Here is a 19,237-nt window from a genome sequence, read left to right on the forward strand (position 1 = left end):
GTGCCATGCACAGGCAGCTGGAGGGAAAAAAGGGATGCCAACCCCTCCAGTGCACACACTGGGAGAGCCACCCCCACTCCCACCAGGTGCAATGATGGCTATTAAGGTGGAATATAATTTAATGCTTGTACAGTTCAGTGTTTCACTGACTTTGCAGGTCTAAAGTCAGTGTCTAATCATTTATTTAGAGGATGACAATACACAATGTAGCATCTATGGGGGGATCTCCTTCTGAGGGTGGTGACCATTGCTTTTTCCTACTGTCTTGTTTTAAAGTCCTATATCATTTTCATTGCTTTTGCTGGGTTGGATTTTGTTTGGTTTTGATTTTATTGTATATGATGGCATGGGCAACTCTTTCAAAGATAAAAGACCTAGGACAAGCAGTAAAACTCTTAAATGATTTAATTTTTGCCAATGCAAATCTTTTAAACAATATCAACTGCTATAATTTATTTATTCTGTAAGTTAAATAACTTGCTTGGAAAAGAAAATTATCATATTAATGTAATAAATGCAAAATAGTTTATGTGGAGAAAAAAGTACCTTACAATGTAAAGAGCTATTCATTATTATCTACTAATAGGTGATAAAAAGATACAGAATGTGCTGTTTCTTGCTTCAAAGGACTTTAATAGAAAAAAAGAGTGGCTAAGTGCTTAATCCTACAGAATTTACTACACAATGTGAAGGTAAGAAAAACGGCCAGTATGGACTACGGTACCTAACAAACGCTTCACAGCACACTGACCTAAGCTATGACTTGCAAAACATGAGTAAGTAGAACTTACAAGCAGAAATGGAGATTTCAGAAACAATACAAAGCATGAACAAAAGTACGACAATATGATGTAAGACAAATAGTAAAGTACTGAGGGAGATGCTGAATGCTAGTGAACAGCAATAAATAGTGTTAGATTCACTGGATGCTGTTAGATTACACAGGGCTTTGAAATCTAATGGAAATCTTTATAAACAGGAAATGGTGGGCAAGATAAATTACCAAAGCCTTTTAGAAGGGGACCAGATAAAAAGATGTTTTAGAAAACTTACTTTGATAGCAATGTTGTATAGTTTTGTGGGGGAGAAAAAAAAAGGACAGAAAGCAGCTATGTGCTACTACAATAATCCAGGTGTAGGATGAAGAGGCATTTAATTATGGTTCTGGCAATGGAAATAAGACAGAAAGAAATTTAAGTTGCACTGCAAAGGGGCAACTAGTTAAAATGCTGGGTGTAGACAAGAAAGAAAATCAAAGATGAAACTAATACTATCACACTGATAGAAGAATAGTGACATCAACTATCAAAAGAACCAAAATAACTGGAAATGAAGCAAATGAAATGGCCAAGTATCAAGGCAAAGCAGCAAAGTGACTATAAAACTGTCTAATTTAGGTAATGGTGGAGTCTATTTGTACTCTGGTCCTCTGCTCTAGTCTCCAACCTCATCTTTTTCTCCTCTTTTCTTACCTTACATTAATTCCTGTTATCTTTGTATACAGTAATTGGCTGATGGAAAGTATACTTCTTAGTATACCATAAGCAAATTTTCTTCTATTCATACTGGTAAGGTTCACTGTCATTAACTCTGAATTTAACTCCTCATAGTGAGAATAAAGAAGTCTTTGTAAGCATACTGTCAAGCATCTTTGAATCTATAGTTCCTCCTTTGATGTTTTTAAGGTTAATATGCTTGCTGCACTTTGCCAATAAAAACATTATTTCCTCAATGAATCTTTCCCTCATCTAACCCTATTTGTTTATACCCAATTATACCATTAATGCATTTAATGAAATCATACTTTTGTTCAATTCAATTGGTGATATATACTGTACAGCTACTACATGGATGTAAATGGCTTAAACTAAGTAGCCTTTTAAATCCTACTATGCCTTTCACATAAAATATAGCAAAACAAATGTGTACCAAATTCAGTTTTCTTTGATCACTTGTTCTACATGAATACAAAATTTATCTTGGCCTTGTTCCTGGAAACTTTTTTGTGTAGAACTTTTCCAAATGTTGCTTGGTAATAGCTCTTGCTTCAGGAAAACGGATCATGCATTTCATAATCTGACTGTTAAATTTTCTATCATAGATTGTTCACACACATGCTTAGACTGCTTTTATACAATATCATTAATATAGCTAATGACTATAATAAAGTTGAGAAAGTGATTAATTTGTGTTACCTGAAGCATTTTGTTTGAATTTATTTCCCAGAGATACCAACTGTACTTCAAGCAAGATGCTGCTGAAGTGACACTCTTACTCAATTAAAATTTTAAATGTCATATACACTGCAAAAGCAATTACAAGTTCTTGGCTTTCCCTTATACAAACAACTTATTTTACTGTCATACCTTGACTTACTAATTTTGCAATGATTGCTTTCAATATATTGTTTTTTAGTGCCTATGAATTTTACATATTAAACATTTAAGCTCAGCAAAAACTAATGAAAGCGGACTCATTTCATGCAGACAGGCCAGTGTAAACTACCCAAAACAAACCAAACTAAACAAAAATTATGCAACTCATAATGCTGGGGATGGAACCCAGGAAACAGAAGCTAGTCAAGTGCTCTGCCACAAAGCTCTTTTTTTTTCTCTTTTAGATTCATCTTTTTTTACATTCTCTCTCTCTCTCTCTCTTTTTTTTTTTTAGGCAGGGTCTTAACTATGTAATCCAGGCTGGCCTTGAATACACTAAGCAGTCTAAGATGGCCTTGAATTCATGATGTTGTTTCTGCCTCAGTCTTCTTGAATGCTGGGGTTACTGGTGTGCGCCCACCGCATTTACATAACACACAACTCAGATCAGTATTGTCTAGATGTCTGAGAAAGACTCACGAGGCAGTGATTCATGAGCTTGCAATATAAGATGCTCAAAATAAGAAACCCACTGAGTACAGTGGCACATGTCTAGAACTCCAGCTACTTGAAACAGAAGGATAACAAGTGTGAGACCAGCCTAGGTATTTCAGTGACACTCCTTCTTAAAACTTTAGGGACAAGCAGTCCAGTATGGTAGGTATGTAGTCAATACTCCTGGGTTTAATACTCATTAAGAAAGAAAGAAAGAAAGAAAGAAAGAAAGAAAGAAAGAAAGAAAAATTCAGTAAGGTATGACAGAGTAATTCAATAAGATATGTATAATACTATCATTTTTTTATTCCTGTGTCATTGGTACACATCACTAATCAATCAGTGAAAATTCAAATCAATGTGTTAATTCCATGTTAGAATGAATATAAAGGTATTGTTTGTTACTTGAATCCCTGCTGTCCACACTGAGACATCTAATGGACTCAGATAATTGTTTTGTTTGCATGGCAGGGATATTTGGAGGAGATGGCATACACAATATTTTATACAATATGAACTCTTTGCTTGTCAAAATTCCAAGATGTGTAACACACTGCAATCTGTCACTCTATGATCTCGCACTCTCTAAACTCAAAAAATCAAAATAGATATCCAAATAGCAAGGAATAAACTATATGTTTTCACTTTGTTCTGAGATAGAAAATATAAAACCTCACCTCCCACATAACTTTTGTAATATATATAGAAGCCACTGTAATAGATGCCCAATAATTTAAAAACTTCATGTTTTTATTTCCTCTAACAAGCAAGATATATTTATAGTTCATGAAACAAAACAAGTAAATGTCTACTCACAATCTCAAAAAAGAAAAATCATGTTTTAAAGTTTTTATTTATAGGGGCTAATGCTGAGTGCTATCTTAATCTCATAGTCAGCAATAAAGAGCATTATGGTCTTAGAACTTATGGACCTTTATTATCCCAGTCACAGCATGAAGATTTTCCCTGTACCTCTCATCTTTAACTCAAACTCTTAGAATCCTTCAAAAAGCAGAGAAAAATCAACCAAAAGACCAGAGAGGCAGAAATGGAGGCACTGGATAAACGTCTACTCCGGTCAACAATGTGGAAGTAAAACCACAGGAGCTCGCTCTTTATAACTTAAAAGATACTCTGTCATAATTATTCATTAAAATGTTTATCCTAGATGAAAAGACATAGTTGTAGGGTTCAACACCACATTGAATTATTCTGACAACACATACCTTTCTTAATTAAGTAGTCTAATTTACAATGTGACATTCACCACTGCCTCACAATCCTATTGCATTGTTACTGAAAAAAGCTCCTATGAGCAGTGCTTATAAGCACTTCTTTTTAAAAAGCCAAGCAAAAACAGCACACAAATATCCATTATGGTCAGCTAGTGATCTTAACAACCAGGATCATCACAGAGCTTACCTAGCATGTTTCTGTATAATAAACAGCTCTTCGAACACATGTTCAGTATTTACACATTTAATGTCACCTAACAAGATTCTAGCACAACACAACAAAAATAGTAATACTTTCAAATAGTCCTGAGCTAACACCCAAGGAACTGCTGACAATTTGTAATAATCCGTCCACTTGTTCTTGAGATAATTTTATTAGTTCATCATTGTGCTTATGGAATGTTTTACTATTACTGTCAAAATCAATTTAGTAACTCTCACAGAAATTTAAGTGAAAGGAACTTGTACGGTCATTTACTACAAGATTCTCATTTTATTATTTCTTGCCCTGGTCCTCTGATTAAAAGAGAAGTTTTAGTAGCCAGGGATTTAGTTTAGCAGCTCAAGCGCTTACCTGCTAAGTGCAAGATCACAGTACCAAAATAAATAAATAAAAGAGAATTTTTACACAATATTTTCACTTACATTAAGGTTACAGGTTAACATTACAGTGACATTCCTCAAATGCCTGTCTTTAGCACAGTGCTATACTTTGTATATAGTAGATCCTCCAGTGAGTACTTACATACTGTTCTTATTTGAGTAAATGACAATACTTATTATAATTATTTGTGCAACTTTAATTAAAAGCAGTATGATAGCCAGGTGTGGTATGTAATCCTAGCACTTGGGAGGCTGAGGAAGGAGGACCGTTTCAAGTTCCACACCAGCCTAAGCTACAAAGTGAGCTCAAGGCCAGCCTGAACTGCATAGTGAGACTCTTATCAAAAAAAAAAGCAGTAAGATATAATTTTAATTCAAAGTTTATTTTTCTCTTCCATCCTTCCTGCCACTCTAAAGGTCATTTTGTGCCTTAATACTCAATACTTAACACTTTAGTACTTAATACTAAATCCAGTGGTGAGATAGAAGCCAAAGCATGGTGTTCTGTGCACACCATTATCTAAATTACTTAACACTGGAAGGAGTATACTTGTCCATTATGTGTACATATACATACAATTACCTAAACAAAACCAGAAAACCAATAAACTTGAAATCGCTTCAATGGCCAGGCCTGTAATCCCTGTAATAAGGGAGGCTGAGGCAGGTCACTGGATATTCAAGCCTTGAGAATACAGGCTTGTGTATAGATAGGGCTGGGCATGTAGCTCTGTGGGAAGGCCTTGGGTTCAAAATAGTCCTGCAAAAATAGCATTGAACTTTAGTAAGATAATCTTATGTTTCAAAATACAGGAAAGCAAGGAATTGCCTTCTTTCTGAAACCAGAAACACTTGCAGGAACACAACTATCACAACTGAGTATGATCCAGAGAAGCAAAAAGCACCAACAAGGGGAAGATCATGGGTTTATGGTTAAAGTCAAAGTTATCTGCCTAAAAGTAACTATTTTCACACTGCAGTAGGTGAAATAACTGCTTCTCAAAGTTAGCAAACTGCATGATCCCAGGACAAAACTGAACTACTAAATCTTATGACAGAAGACAAAAAATCAGAATCAATACAGTATTCTTATGTAAATCTTATAATCACCATACTCTGCTCACTGTTCTAAGGTAGAAATGATATGAATCACCTAATGTCATGTTTACTGCCATCACAATGTTTTTAAAATTTTATTTAAAAGGAAAAAGAGAAAAAACAAAACAAAACAAACCGGTATAAAGGTACAAGTAATACAGAACTACAAAAAAAAAAAAAAAAAAAAACCAGTAAGATATCACCAGTTAATAGATTACTCATTATTATCATATAGTTGCTCAAGTCACAGTATCAAAGCATACAAAGTGAACATTCAAACAGAAAGACTGCAGTTGTGTTCAATGATCCAACCAAAAACATTAATATGGTCAGCTATTTAACACCCCTAAACACACTTGCTGTTGTATCCTTTAGAGCACTTTTTTTCCCTTCTCTTTTTTACAACAAAATTAACACATTCTGGGTTTTATTACTCCTTAGTTCTTATTACTTTTTTTTTGGAAGATGATAAAGTCAAATATGGCAAAACAAAGCTGTCAGTCAAAACCAAGGATAGACATAGCACATGATGTAAAACAGAGTACAAGGTTATCAACAATGGTTACCATAATGCCTCTTGTTTCCTTAAAAAGAATTATCTATCTCATTAGGTATTATAAAGTTGAACAAAACAGTAGAGAACAAGACCAATAAAACTTAAACATTGTAAACATTACAGGAATTCCAAAGGAGATAATAATCAAACCAGAATGGGCATCTTAGTGAATCTTATTGCCTTCAAAGTAGTTGCCTATACCCTCAAACTTGATACTATCATACAGAATGGAATAGAGTCTAATCAGTCAAAACAAGATAGTGGGAGTATTACAGGACTTCAAAACAAGTTAATAGGAAATCAAAAAAAGTTACTATAATATATCCTCCTAATATTTAATTTTTCCCCTTAATTAAAAAAAACATAAAAAATAACTAAATAATTGTTTTAATGAATAAGGGAGATAGAAGAGGACATAACAACATAACAATACAGGTCAAAGCATGACTGTTTTAGCATGGAAATATTTGAAGCTATAGTATATGAAATTATATTCAAATATTTCAAGGAAAAATACAGACACTATGGTAACTACTATTAAGTCGGGTTATTTGTTGGTGAAGCACTAGGTTGCTGCCATCACAATTAATGAGACAGTAAAACAGAATTATTCAACTTGGTCTGAATTCAAATTTAGAAAACATCAAAATGTGCCACATGCAAAATCCTTAGATAATCCTAAATATGAAACATACCAGACTTGAAAGGATGTATGCTTTACCCTAAGGTGATAGCAAACCTTTTAGAGTTGTCAATGATACAAGCAGCCTGCTTTGGCACTTAAGTTCACCACCACTGTCTCTCATGGTTAAATAAAGACAAGGAACTCTGCTTCTAGGCTCTGATAACAAATACAGCAATTTTGTAGCTTCCCTGTTCCCAGTTCATCGTTCTTTAAGATGGGTAGAAAGAATATTCATTTTATAGGACTATTTTAAGAAAACTGGGTGTGGAGGCACAAGTCTATAATTCCAGCACTCAGGAGGCTGAGGTAGGAGAAACACCACCCACAAGCACTAGGCCAGCCTGGGTTCCAAGTTCAACAATCCCTTTTTGTTCTCATATAAATTAAAATACAAGTTATCAATACAAATTCTAAAATTTGCCTTTCTTAAAAGGTTTAGTACTTTAACTGAATGTTGTCTGAATATAAAAACCAAAGTGTTTCATTCAATTTAATTATGATTTCAGGGACACTAAACTATTACACTATATGGGGTAAAAAAAAAAAATCTTGTTTTTGCAGAAACCTAGATGGTAAATAGAAAAGGAATCATCTCTTTACTTAAATTTTAGCTTTAAAAAGGGTTCAGGGTATCCAATGAATAATAAAGCCTATTTTCTTTTTTCTCTCTCACACACCATTTGAATATATCTAACCTAGTCAAATTCCCACATGATTATTGTCAAAGCCAAAATATTCTCATTTTAAAATTAAAACTGAAAGCAAGATATTTAACTGTCAGGTATGTGTAGTATGAAAATAGTAAAACCACTCACTCACTTCATATAAAGTGGTTGCATGCCAGAAAAACAATGGAAATTACTATATAACAGTTTTAATACTACATTTTAAAACTGTCACTATTTTTAAATGTGTAAATACTGCACATGCAATAACATCTGGTTTATGATACGTTTCTTTTTTAATTGTAATATAAACGTAGTTTCAGTATTTAAGTAGTTATGTCCAATGATGGGCCTGCAAGATTTTACAAGACAAGGTTATTTTTAATTTCACAATTAAATTTTATTTTTAAGCTTGTATTAAAAGGAATCTCAGACCAAATTCCAAATATTGCTATTTTAAAAACAGAGCTACACTTTTTAAAAATGTCAGGTAATGAAGAATCCTACAAAGCAATGTAAGTTCATGTATGAAGAATAACTACACTGGCTCTAACAGATGATGGTGTCAGCATATTTAATTATAAGACTGCCACCAGTCTTTAAGAGTTCAATTTAATGCTGAAGTGCTGGAAATTCTCCTACAATACAGGAATAACAGGGTGTTTCATCTATTGTTTCTTTTTAAAAATTACACGAGACGAGACACGTGATTCCTTATTTTTAATTAAAATATAACTTTCCACAGTAAAGTAGCACCTTAAATATATTGTAAATTAAAGAAGTACTTTCTTCATAATCCGTGCAAAAAGCTCTCTGGTAGGAAAATTTACTACTGGTAGCTAATTACAACTGAAAGAAATAGACACACTGGGTTTTGTGCCGCATATATATATGTACAATTTTGTCACATTGTACATTTGGAGAAAATCCACCCCTCTTCTTCCCTTGCGACCATATCAAGGAGAAACCAACCACATATTCCCAGTTCCAAATTCGCGGTGGCATCATGCAACAGGCTTAATTTTGACCCACATTAGTCTTACACTAAATGAAAAACAATACCTTGTTTGTCTGCACCCTAATTGAAGAGGGGGTGGCAGCGTCTGCGGCTGGAACCAGGCGGACGCACCTGGCCCTCCCCGAGCCGAGGACCCGCCCCCCTCCCAAGTCCCCTGCAGATCCTGGAACACACGCCCCCCCACCACACACACGGCTCAACGCCCAGTCGGTTGCCGGCGTCCGGGCCCCGCCCCCGCCCCCGCCGCCTCCGGGACTCACCGGGTGGAGTTCTGGGTCTTGCCCTGCAGCGCGCTGGCCTCTGGCCCCGGCAGCGCGGGCACTAGCGCGGCCCGGGTGGAGACGGGCCGGGCCCCGCCGGGCCGGGGACAGGCTGCGGGCGGCGTCGGACTGCCGCGGTCGGCTCTTCAGCCATCGCTGCCGGGCGCGGCCTGTGCGCAGCCGCAGTGCGGCCCGGGACGGCGGGGACGGCGAGGACGCGCGCGCGGGCGGACGGCGGCGGCGGGGCTGCGTGAGGGGCGGAGACGCCGGGTAACGGCTTGCGGCGTGGAGCGGCTCTGGGGTCTCCACGGCGGCGAAGCGAGAGGAAGCGGGGTCGCCCTTCCCCCCGGGGCGGGTTGTTTCCGCCTGTGCCTGGCGGGCAGGCGGGCAGGTGAGGACCGGGACCGCCCGGCTGGAGCACCAGGAGCCGACCACGACACAGCTGGCCGTAGAGGCTCGGCAGTGGAACCTGGGTCGGATCCCCTCAGCTGGGCGCTTAGAACCCTCCGGATTTGCCCCACCGAGGCTGTCCAATCCCAGCCCTCGTCATCGCCTGTGAGAGCGGGCGCCAATCAGCGCGGTCTCCATAGGGCTTCCTGCGCACTAGCGCATCCACTCTAGGCCCTCTGCGTCCTGTTCCCCGCCCTCCAGGCGCGCGCCTGTCCGACCCGGTGCACCTTTCAGCTGCCCTCCATGGGCGCGCATCCTCCGTGCCCCGACCCACGCGTCTCTCCACCTACCTTCACGCGAGTTTATCTTTCTCGTCCCCCACCCATGCACCTTCAGCCACCTTGCACACCAGCGCATCGTCTCTCTGGCGCCACACATGCATCTCTCCACCGTGTTCCATGCGAGGTCATCTTCCTCCATCCCCCCTACTCATATCCTCTCCATTCACCGTCTGCATGAGTGCATCCACTATATTCACCCTCACCCATGTGCAACTTCATCTGCCGGGCTCCAGGTATTCACTCTCTTCTTTATCCCCACCAAGCCCCTCCAGTAGCTTCCCTCTTGTATGCACTGTTCCCACCAGCCCAGGCTCTACATACAGTTCCTCTTGCCACATGCTAGCCCACCGCTGAAAGAAACGTGAAATGCAACAAGAAAGCTGAAGACAGCCAGCAAGGTGCCAGTTAGAACCAGGACACTGATGGTCACACACACACACACACACACACACACACACACACACTCATAAGCCTCTTGAGAGTATGACCACCCGCGACAAACGACTCTGTTCCCTTTAGGAGCAGAATTGGCCTTTCTAGGTGAGGCTGGTCTGCAGGCATAGAAGATGGCAACCAAGGCTTCTTGCCCTCTGTGAACAGCTGCCCAACCACTCTTATTGGCTTTAGGTTTCTTGACAGCCTTGGTCAGGCTTATACCTGTCTGCATTTCTGGTCACTTTCTGGCTGTGCATGGGCTTTGAGCTGTGAAATTCTGCCACCTTTCAGATTCCTCATGAGCAGTGAGTCTGCCTGGACTTTCGTGTTCCATACAATTACCTGCCATTGACCTGTGCTTGGGCCCTGGTTCACAGGCTCTCTCTGTGTGCTTGCACTTTAGCAGGTGGAAGGTAAGGGAGAATGATAGTGTGCAAACTTATGAGGGTCCAAGCCTTTTACATTCCATGCACTTCAGATCCTCATTGCATGGATATCATAAGTTCCTTTTTTATAGCCCAAGGTCATGATTAGCTTGGCCACTTTATAAAACTACAGCTGGTACTAAAATTCAAAATATATATATATGCCTTGGTGTCCTATGAAAAGACTATTTTTTCTGGACCTAATCAATAGACCTGCTGTACAGTAGACATTAGCTTGGAAGAAGAATAAAAATAGCTAGTACTTGTGGAACACTTTCAGAACTCTAGGCTAGCACTTTCCATATATTATCAGTTATATTTTCATAAAATTATATAACTTAGATAATATTATACTTCCTGTTTTACAGATGAGATTTAGAGTGGCTGAATGGTTACAGTGTTACTAAATGTGAGATGGAATATCAGAATCCTGCAAGTTTAATTCCACAGCCTGTGGTATAACTAGGATTACATAGAAAGTCATGAATGTGTTTGTCAACTCTGTGTCCGTGGAGAACACAAGGAAGTAAAGAGGTGGAAAAGTCACAAATTCCCCCTGGCTCTAATACTTTGTCCTGCCAGGAGAGAACAGTGGCTTCACGTTGTCCAACAAGGGCAAGTAACACCCTTAGACTGCTGACAACTCACTGAAGGAGTGACTGAGATCTGCTAAAGTCCTTAAGGAAAAGACATTGAGAACCAAGATGTCTTTTAAAAAGTTTACAACTGGGTGTCACACAGGCTGGCTTCCCAAGTGCACCTTTTGTTGCCCTTGTTTAGTAAACAGCCACCTTGCCCCAGTAGCCAGAAGAGGGCTCAGTTGAGCTGCAACCTGAGATGCCCTTCTAGCATTGGTGCTGCCAGGCACCCTGTTGGGCCTTCTTGGGTCCCATCTATAATAACAGGGCTCCCAAGTGGTACCACCAGAATAAAACTTCCTTTCAGGAAGGAAAGGGTCAACCCCCACTACTCAGCAGTTGTGAGTAGAGTGAGTGCTTTAGTACAGTATCAATGCTCTGCAAGGCTGAGGCCAAGAGGATTCCAAATTCTAGGCCAGCCTGAACAGAATAGCCAGACTCTGTCTCAAAATAAAAAGGTCTGGGATGTATAGCTAATTGGAGGAGTGCTTTCCTAGCATGTATGAAGCCCTGTGTTCAGTCTCCCACCTGATAGGGGTGAAAAGCCACGAAGAAGCTTGAGGGTGGGTTGGGGACAATGAAGTTACCCAAATTTATAGTTGAAAATTTAAACCAAGCCCAGAGTGCCTAAGTAAAGGCCAGAGTGCAGTGATGTGTCTGTCCCCTCTGATGAGGAGTCCCTGTGCTAAGAGCCCTCACAGACTTCAAATGGATAGAACTCGTTTTCTCACATTCAGTTTGACTCATTAAGAAGTAAACATGAATTCTCAAGATAATAGTAGATTTTAAGCTTCTTCCAACATTTGAAGTTTGTCCTATGCAAGAGTAAGAGGGGAAATTTTTTGAGGACTACTGATATAGTTGGAAAGGAAAACTCTAGCCTTAAAGATTTGGGAATTAAAAACCTTCTGTTTTCATTTCTATAAAAATGAAAATAAAGTTGGAAGGGTGGTGCACATCTGTAATGCCAGCACTTGGCAGGCTGAGGCAGGAGGATTGCTGCAAGTTCAAGGCCAGCCTGCACTATGTGGCAAGACTTTGTCTCAAAAACAGCAATAGTACTAATAATGCAAATAAAGACCAACCCCACCAGGTTTTGTAAGGTGATATGTAAGCCACAGAAGAAGGGAAATTGCAAGATGGATTGTGAACACCTTAAAGGTGATACCATGTTTATTTCATCTTTTGTTCTAGGACATCGTTCCTGACTCCTGGAAGCTTCATACATGTATTTTAATTCAATGGCTACCTACTCATTTTTTGAGGTTGAGTTTTTGTGGGGTTTTTTTGGTTTTATTTTTGGTACCAGGGTTCAAACTCATGACTGCATGCTTGCAAGGCAGGTACTTATGCCACTGAGCTAAATCTCCTACCTATCCATTTGTTAACCTATACTGTCTTGCTCTCTTATGTCACTAAGCCATGTATTTTTCATGAAACTAAACTGTTTATACTTTCCAGACTGTGTAGCATGTACATTTATGATATACAGTATTCACCATGCCTAATACATGATAGTGTTATATACAGAAAATGTTAAAAAGCCACACAGCACCCAAGCTATCTGCCACAGAAGAGTTCTTGATCAGAACGGAAGGACCTTCAAACCTTGGTCTGAAATTGGGGCATAGCAGATAGATAGTGAGATAGGCAACTCTGGATGATATGACAGAAATCTTTGCCTGCACAAAGCAGAGGAAGTTGAGAGATTCAACAGATGGCATCTCAGAGAGTCCTAGATAGCTGAGCTATCTGGCCATAAACTCAAGTACCACACCCAGCCCTGAAAAGGGAGAAGGAGGAAGTTTCATAATCAATTGGGAAGCCCCGAAGACTACATATGAATTTCAATCTCCCATCCATCCTAACGTCCCCCATGGAGGATGAGTTCAGCTGCTCTGTTGAGGCACTTAAAAGCCTAGGTGGTGGGGAGAGCTCCAAAGTCTGTGCTTTCTAGCCATTTGAAGAAGGTTTCCCCTGTTTAGCATTAAAAACTATAGTGCTGGTGATGTATACTGCTTCAGTAATCTACAATTCCTGAGTTGGATCTCTAGCATTGCCAAAAATAAAAGTAAAGCCAAACAAAACCTGTTAAAGCTATCTTTTAACTCCAAGAAGGATAAACATGTAATGCTCAAGAATCAGTGGAGAAGGAACTCATAGTTGTCTAAATATGGCATATATGTAAAAGTAACAATATAAAAGTAAAATATAGTTTAGATGGTGACAAATTTTTTCTGTGAAAGGCCAGCAGTCATTAATTCTGGTTTTGTAGTCTGTACATTCTTTTGTCAAAACTAGTCCAGTCCTGCTTCAATAATTAAAAAATGAATCCTCGGGTGAGGCTTCATACACTCAAAGCAGAGTATATAAAAGTCAGGTAACACCTTTACAAATCAGAATGTCAAAGCAAAGAGACTGTATTAGTGGCAGTCATGCTTTATATGGAAAGAAAACCTATAGCAAATAATAGGTAAATTAGTAGCAGATCTTTTGAAATCAACAGGAAAATGGTTAAATTAAAGCCTCAATTTTCTGACTTTAAATAAATTTGATTGTTATTGTTTATTCAAGTGAAATATTATTCTGAAGTTAGGAAACTCCCAGGTTTTAAAGGAGAACATAATTAAAATAATGTAGTTAAGCAAACAAAGATTGAAAGTAGGACCAACAATAAGCACAAGATTTGGTGGAAAATGGTGAATGTGTATCATTCAAAATAAAACATACTGAATATAAAATTATAATGGTAACCATTAGAAGAGCAGAACATGTTTCTAAGTTACAATCTAGTGGGTTATCAAGATAAAATTTAAATATTAAATGTAAGTTATTAAATATAAAATAAAATATTCTAGATTGGACTTAATAATGTAATTCTAAAAGTGTTCCTTAAGTCACAAGGAAATATGCATCCTGAACACAAAAGTAAGAAAAATTATGCAAAGCAAATAGCAAGTAATAATTAGTTTGGGTAGTCATACACTTAGCTGGTAAAAAATTTGCATATAAAGCAACAGAACAGAATCATAAAAGATATTAATAAAAGTGAGAAAGTGGATGTGCTGAGACATAGTGCAGTTTTTTAAATGATAATAATGCTGATGAATTAAAAGCTTTGAAGAGATAAGCAGTTTTGCAGAAAAACAAATTCATGGGAAATGGAAATACTGAAATATTCATGATTTTAAACAATGTGTGTATTTTAAAAGTTTCTTTTCCCTTCTCAAAAAATGCAAAAGCAAAACTAAAAAAGCATAAGGTAAATATTTTCACAAATAAACAACTAAAAATCCAAGAAAAATGTAATCATGAGGGTATACAAACACTTCTAGGGAAAAGAAGAAGGGACTGCAATGGCCAACACATAACGTAAGAGCAATAACTTTGATAACAAAAACAAGCAAGAGCCATTAGGAAAGAAAATTTCAGGCCAAATTTACTCATGAACCTATCTGGCAAAATAACAAAATACTTCAAAATGGCAAGTGACAAAATGCAAATTACATCTAAATTGCTAAAATGATTGAATATTGCAAAAGCTATGAACTAAATACTTTCTGCATTATAGCAGGGAATAAATATACATCTGGCAATAAAAACTGAAAAAATCATTGGTTAAATTTTAACACTTTATACAATTTGTAAAAAGCAATTTCAGCAACAGAAGACTATTACTATATAAATGGCCCTCCACAAAGCTATGACTTATGAGTAATGTATGAGAAGGATTTCATTAACAGTTATAAAGGAAAGATGGTTGTTACCACCTTTTTGATTCAATCGTATACTAAACATCCTAAACTAGGAGTTAGATGAAAAGAAAGAAAAAATCCTGAAAACGAGATTTTAGGACAAAATAAAGAGAAAAGAAGTGCATATTCACAACATTTCATATAAGTTTCACAAAAAATGAGCTATTAAATATTTTAAAAGTGTATGGTAAAGTTTTGCTGAAAAATCATACATCTATTAATGAAAGTAGAGAGATAAGCTATATCCCCTGGACCAATATATCTTGATTCTTTTCCCCCCACCCCCTCCTCTCCCTTCAGTCCCTCTTCCTCTCCTTATTTACAAAAGCTTTGTTTCCATTTTTCTCTTCAATTCACCCCCCCATTCACCTTCCAAGCTAAACATTTTACTTCCTCTTTCCCAGTATTTGTTATACATTTTGGTCCTTATTTACTCTTTAAGGATCAAAATATATAACAATTCAATATTTAAATTTGTGTCTAATTTATTTCACTAAATAGTATGGTGTCAAGTGCATCCATTTATCCAGAAATGTCTCAAGTTTATCTTTGTTTATGGCAGAGTAGTACTCCATTGTATTTTTAAAAATAGACATCTTCTGTATCCATTCATCTATTGATGGGCATTGGGGCTGTTTTCAAGACTTAGTTGTTACAGACTTGCTGCTATAAACATGGGTGTGCATTTATTACTGCAGTATGATGTTTTTAATTCTTTTGGGAAGATACCAAGAAGAGAAATAGCTGGGTCAAATGAAACCTCTGATTCTAGGAATTTTGAGAAATATCCACACTGATTTCCACAGTGGTTAATACTCTCACCAACAGAAGACAAGAGTTTCTCTCCACTGCCCCAACAGCATTTGGTGTTGGTTGATATCTTGATAACAACCATTCTTTCTGGAGTGAAATGGAATCAGCATTGTTTTAATTTGCATCTCTCGAATAAAGAGTTATGTTGAATATTGTTTGATATTCAACTGAGACATGTCCATTCATTGCAGATGCCCATTTTTTATTGGGTCTTTAGATTTGGAGAAATCTGGTTTTGTTAGTTCTTTTTATATTCTAGATATTAGTCCTTTGTCTGAGGAACAACTGGAAAAATTTTTCTCACTCTGTGGGTTGTCTTTTCACTCTATTGGTGGTTTCTTTTGCTGTGCAAAGCTTTATAATGAGATGAGATCCCAGCTGTTGCTTCTTTCTAAAATTTTCTGTGTGATCACGGTTTTATTCACAAAGTGTTTGCCTACACCAGTGTCTTCATGGGTTCCATCTATTCTATTATCCAGCTGATACAGTGTTTCTGTTTTAATATTTAGATATTTGATCCATTTCAATTTCAGGTTAGTGCAAGGTGAAGAAATACTCAGTATTTTGTTAGATTATCTTTTCAGAAAACCTATAGATGAACTACAGTCTAGTAAGATAGTTCAAGGAATTTGTGGGTTGATTCTAAAATTTATATAAAATAATAAATGATCAAGAATTGTTTATTTTCAGTAACAACAGCTGACTTGTCCCAGCTCATATCTAAACATACATGGTTTTCATAATTAATATAAAATTGGATTGGTGCATGAACAGACAAACTAGTGAAACACAATAGAGTGTTCTTAACTACCTATATAGATAGGAAAATTTATTCAATGGAATGATGGGATTACAGATTGTTGGCTAAAGAATACATCATATAAGTGAAATAAGCCAGGCACAGAAAGACAATGCTGTATGATTTCATTTATACATGGAATTTGAAATACTTAATTCTCATTAGAACAGAGTAGAAAGATGATTACTAAGGGATGGGGTTTGCAAGGGAAAGATGGAGGAAGGGAAGATGCTAATCAAAAGATACAAAGTCTCAGCTTTTATCTATTGCACCAAATACTGACTGTAGTAAATAATAATGTGTGTTTTCAAATATCTAAAAGAATATATTGAAATACATACATACTCACACAAAGTAAGTACTCATCCAATTGCACTTGCCAGGCAGGTGCTTAAAGTGCTGAGATAATCCCCAGCCCTAAGTTAATTGTTTTTATTGCATTGCTTACAATGTATAGATTGAAATATCACATTGTACTCTATAAATATTATATGTCAGTTGAAAGGAAAACAACTTTTAAAAAGAAAACTCAAGAAGTAGCATATTATTGCAAGACCATACAATAAGAGAAATTTTTTCAAATTAACTTTTCAAATACTCCTAGATCCTAAGACAATATTGGGAAACCTCCTGGTACTTAATGAACTCTCTGAATCTTGGATGAACCCAAAGTACTTTAGCATATCTCTTATAACGCAAATTTCCTATGAAGAAGTGACCATGTTGTTATAAGGTTATTGTGGAGAACAGCTAAACCTGGAGATCATTCACATATGTGGAACACCTAAGGTCAGCAATACCAAAAACTGTTCCAGCTCCAAGAACACAGAGAACTGGAAGCAATCCAGACAGGTTGCTACGTGGAGGGATGCCCCTGACATCAACCTGCTGAATGTATAAATAAATGTGCTACAGTCATTGAGCAGTTCCTTTCACTCATCCAGAGAGAGGACTCCACCTGATCTCAGCTTTCTGTTTCCTGATTCATGTCTTTATTTCTTAATCCTCTATCACCCTTCACTCCAAGAATTTTGAGAGCTGCACTGAATGTGGCATATTGGTGTCTGAACACGGACTTGGAGTATGAAGAAATAGCGGGTAATGGAACACCTCTGAAAGAGTGTGTATGAACAAAAACAGGCTCAAGAGAGCATAGAGGAAAGAGGTATATTGATACTGATTTCATCAGGTTTAAAACACGGGATGATTTGTGTTGTACTCTAAGAAAATAGCTTCCTTACATGTGTATTATAGCAAACCTACAATGTGGCTTACTAAATGTGTTTTTTTATCCATTTTCCCTAACTGATATGTTAAGTGACCTAATTGATATGTTTAGCAATACTCTCCTCTGTAAAGAATTGCAAGAATCTCACCTAATTGATATGTTAACCATTGTTGCCCTCTACAAACTACAGAAATTGTGCTAAAACAAGCTAACAAGGGTTGTTTATCACTGTTTGGCACCTCTATTCTCCACTAAAGAGCTAAAGAAAACTGGGATGGCCCACTAATTTACACTTGTTTGAAGTAACTTGCTTGTGTGCAGAGAGATTTGCGTATGAGTTTAACCCTTTACCTGACCTTGATTCCTTTCCCAGAAAGGCACCTTCTCCCCTTACCTATCTATCTAGGCTAGGCCATAAAGAATTTGGGTTTCTGGTGACCTCTTCCCAACCTGGTAATGATCTGTCATAAAATGAGCCTGCCCCAATTTTAAGAATTGTGTAGCTTTATAGAAATTACCGGGAAATACTATGGCCCAAACCCCAATCGGTGCTTTCCTTTTGTTCTGTATGCATCAAATGAATTAGATATCAGATCTTTGTAAAACTTAAGTTTCAGCTTCTGGTAACTCTTGAAACCTTCGCACCCACTAGTGAAAATGAGCTGTCCTGGGATAATTAACTCTCCACTTTCTTCTCCAAATATTGCTGCAGATGTGCCACTCTGAGCTAATGTCAGTCTGTAGGATGGGAGTAATATGAGAAACACCAGGAACTCCTGAGATTGTCAGAGCTAAGTGGACAACAATACAGTTTCCAGATTCGGGTCAACAAGTTTATGGCTCTGCAGGTTTCTTTGTTTCTCCCCCCGCCCCTTTTCCTCCAGCTTCTTTTTAAAGTCCTCCCTTCAGTCTCTAGCACACAGTCTCCAAATTAGCTCCTGGAGACTCGTCGCCAAGCCTGGAAATAAAGCCTTTGCTACCTAAATTGTCGGTCTCTTGCTTTCTTGGATTTTATACCGGGGCCTGAGTTATAACAATTTGTAAATAGAGAGGCTTGTTGTACTGTTATTTCTGTATTCACTTTTTTCTGTGGACTTGGATTAGGGAGTGTCTTCATGGTCATACACTCATGGAGATGACCATCGAGGATTTTGGCTCAGAGCACTATTTTAAAACTAAGTCCTGAGCAGAAAAAGATTGTGGGGCAACAGCCTTATCCCCACCAGCTTAGGCCCTCTTGCTTTGCTCAATCATATAGGGAAGGAGCTGTGGGGGACAAGAAAGGCCTTTCCCCATTAGAGTGTTTCACTTAGGCTTTGGTTTTATAGCCACCCAAGGTAAAATTGATAACCTTAACTGAACCACAAGCATATAATTCTCCCTTTTCAGTTCAGAGAAATTTTGCTGCATCACAGGTTGAAAT

General features: G+C 37.8%; 1 protein-coding gene and 1 long non-coding RNA gene across 35 annotated transcripts in view; one reads left to right on the top strand and one right to left on the bottom strand.

Annotated features, from left to right (window-relative positions):
* The window catches only part of LOC100734190 (alcohol dehydrogenase 1-like), a 226,088-nt gene extending 216,556 nt beyond the window's left edge, over positions 1-9,532 (bottom strand). For 21 of the 34 annotated variants that reach the window (XR_010047730.1, XR_010047732.1, XR_010047733.1 and 18 more), the window contains exon 1: positions 8,991-9,532. The gene's annotated coding sequence lies outside the window, so the exon portion shown is untranslated. The other 13 variants (XM_063249439.1, XM_063249436.1, XM_063249437.1 and 10 more) reach the window with 8 other exon arrangements.
* Positions 9,305-18,799, top strand: LOC134476168 (uncharacterized). Its single transcript, XR_010047738.1, has 2 exons — positions 9,305-9,381; positions 12,414-18,799. It is a non-coding gene; the product is annotated as an uncharacterized LOC134476168 (long non-coding RNA).
* Positions 18,800-19,237: the final 438 nt, after the last annotated feature.

The sequence above is a fragment of the Cavia porcellus genome, unplaced genomic scaffold (genome assembly GCF_034190915.1).
Source record: "Cavia porcellus strain 051 isolate PalLab524CR breed Dunkin Hartley unplaced genomic scaffold, mCavPor4.1 scaffold_5, whole genome shotgun sequence".
Taxonomy (NCBI): Eukaryota; Metazoa; Chordata; class Mammalia; order Rodentia; family Caviidae; genus Cavia; species Cavia porcellus.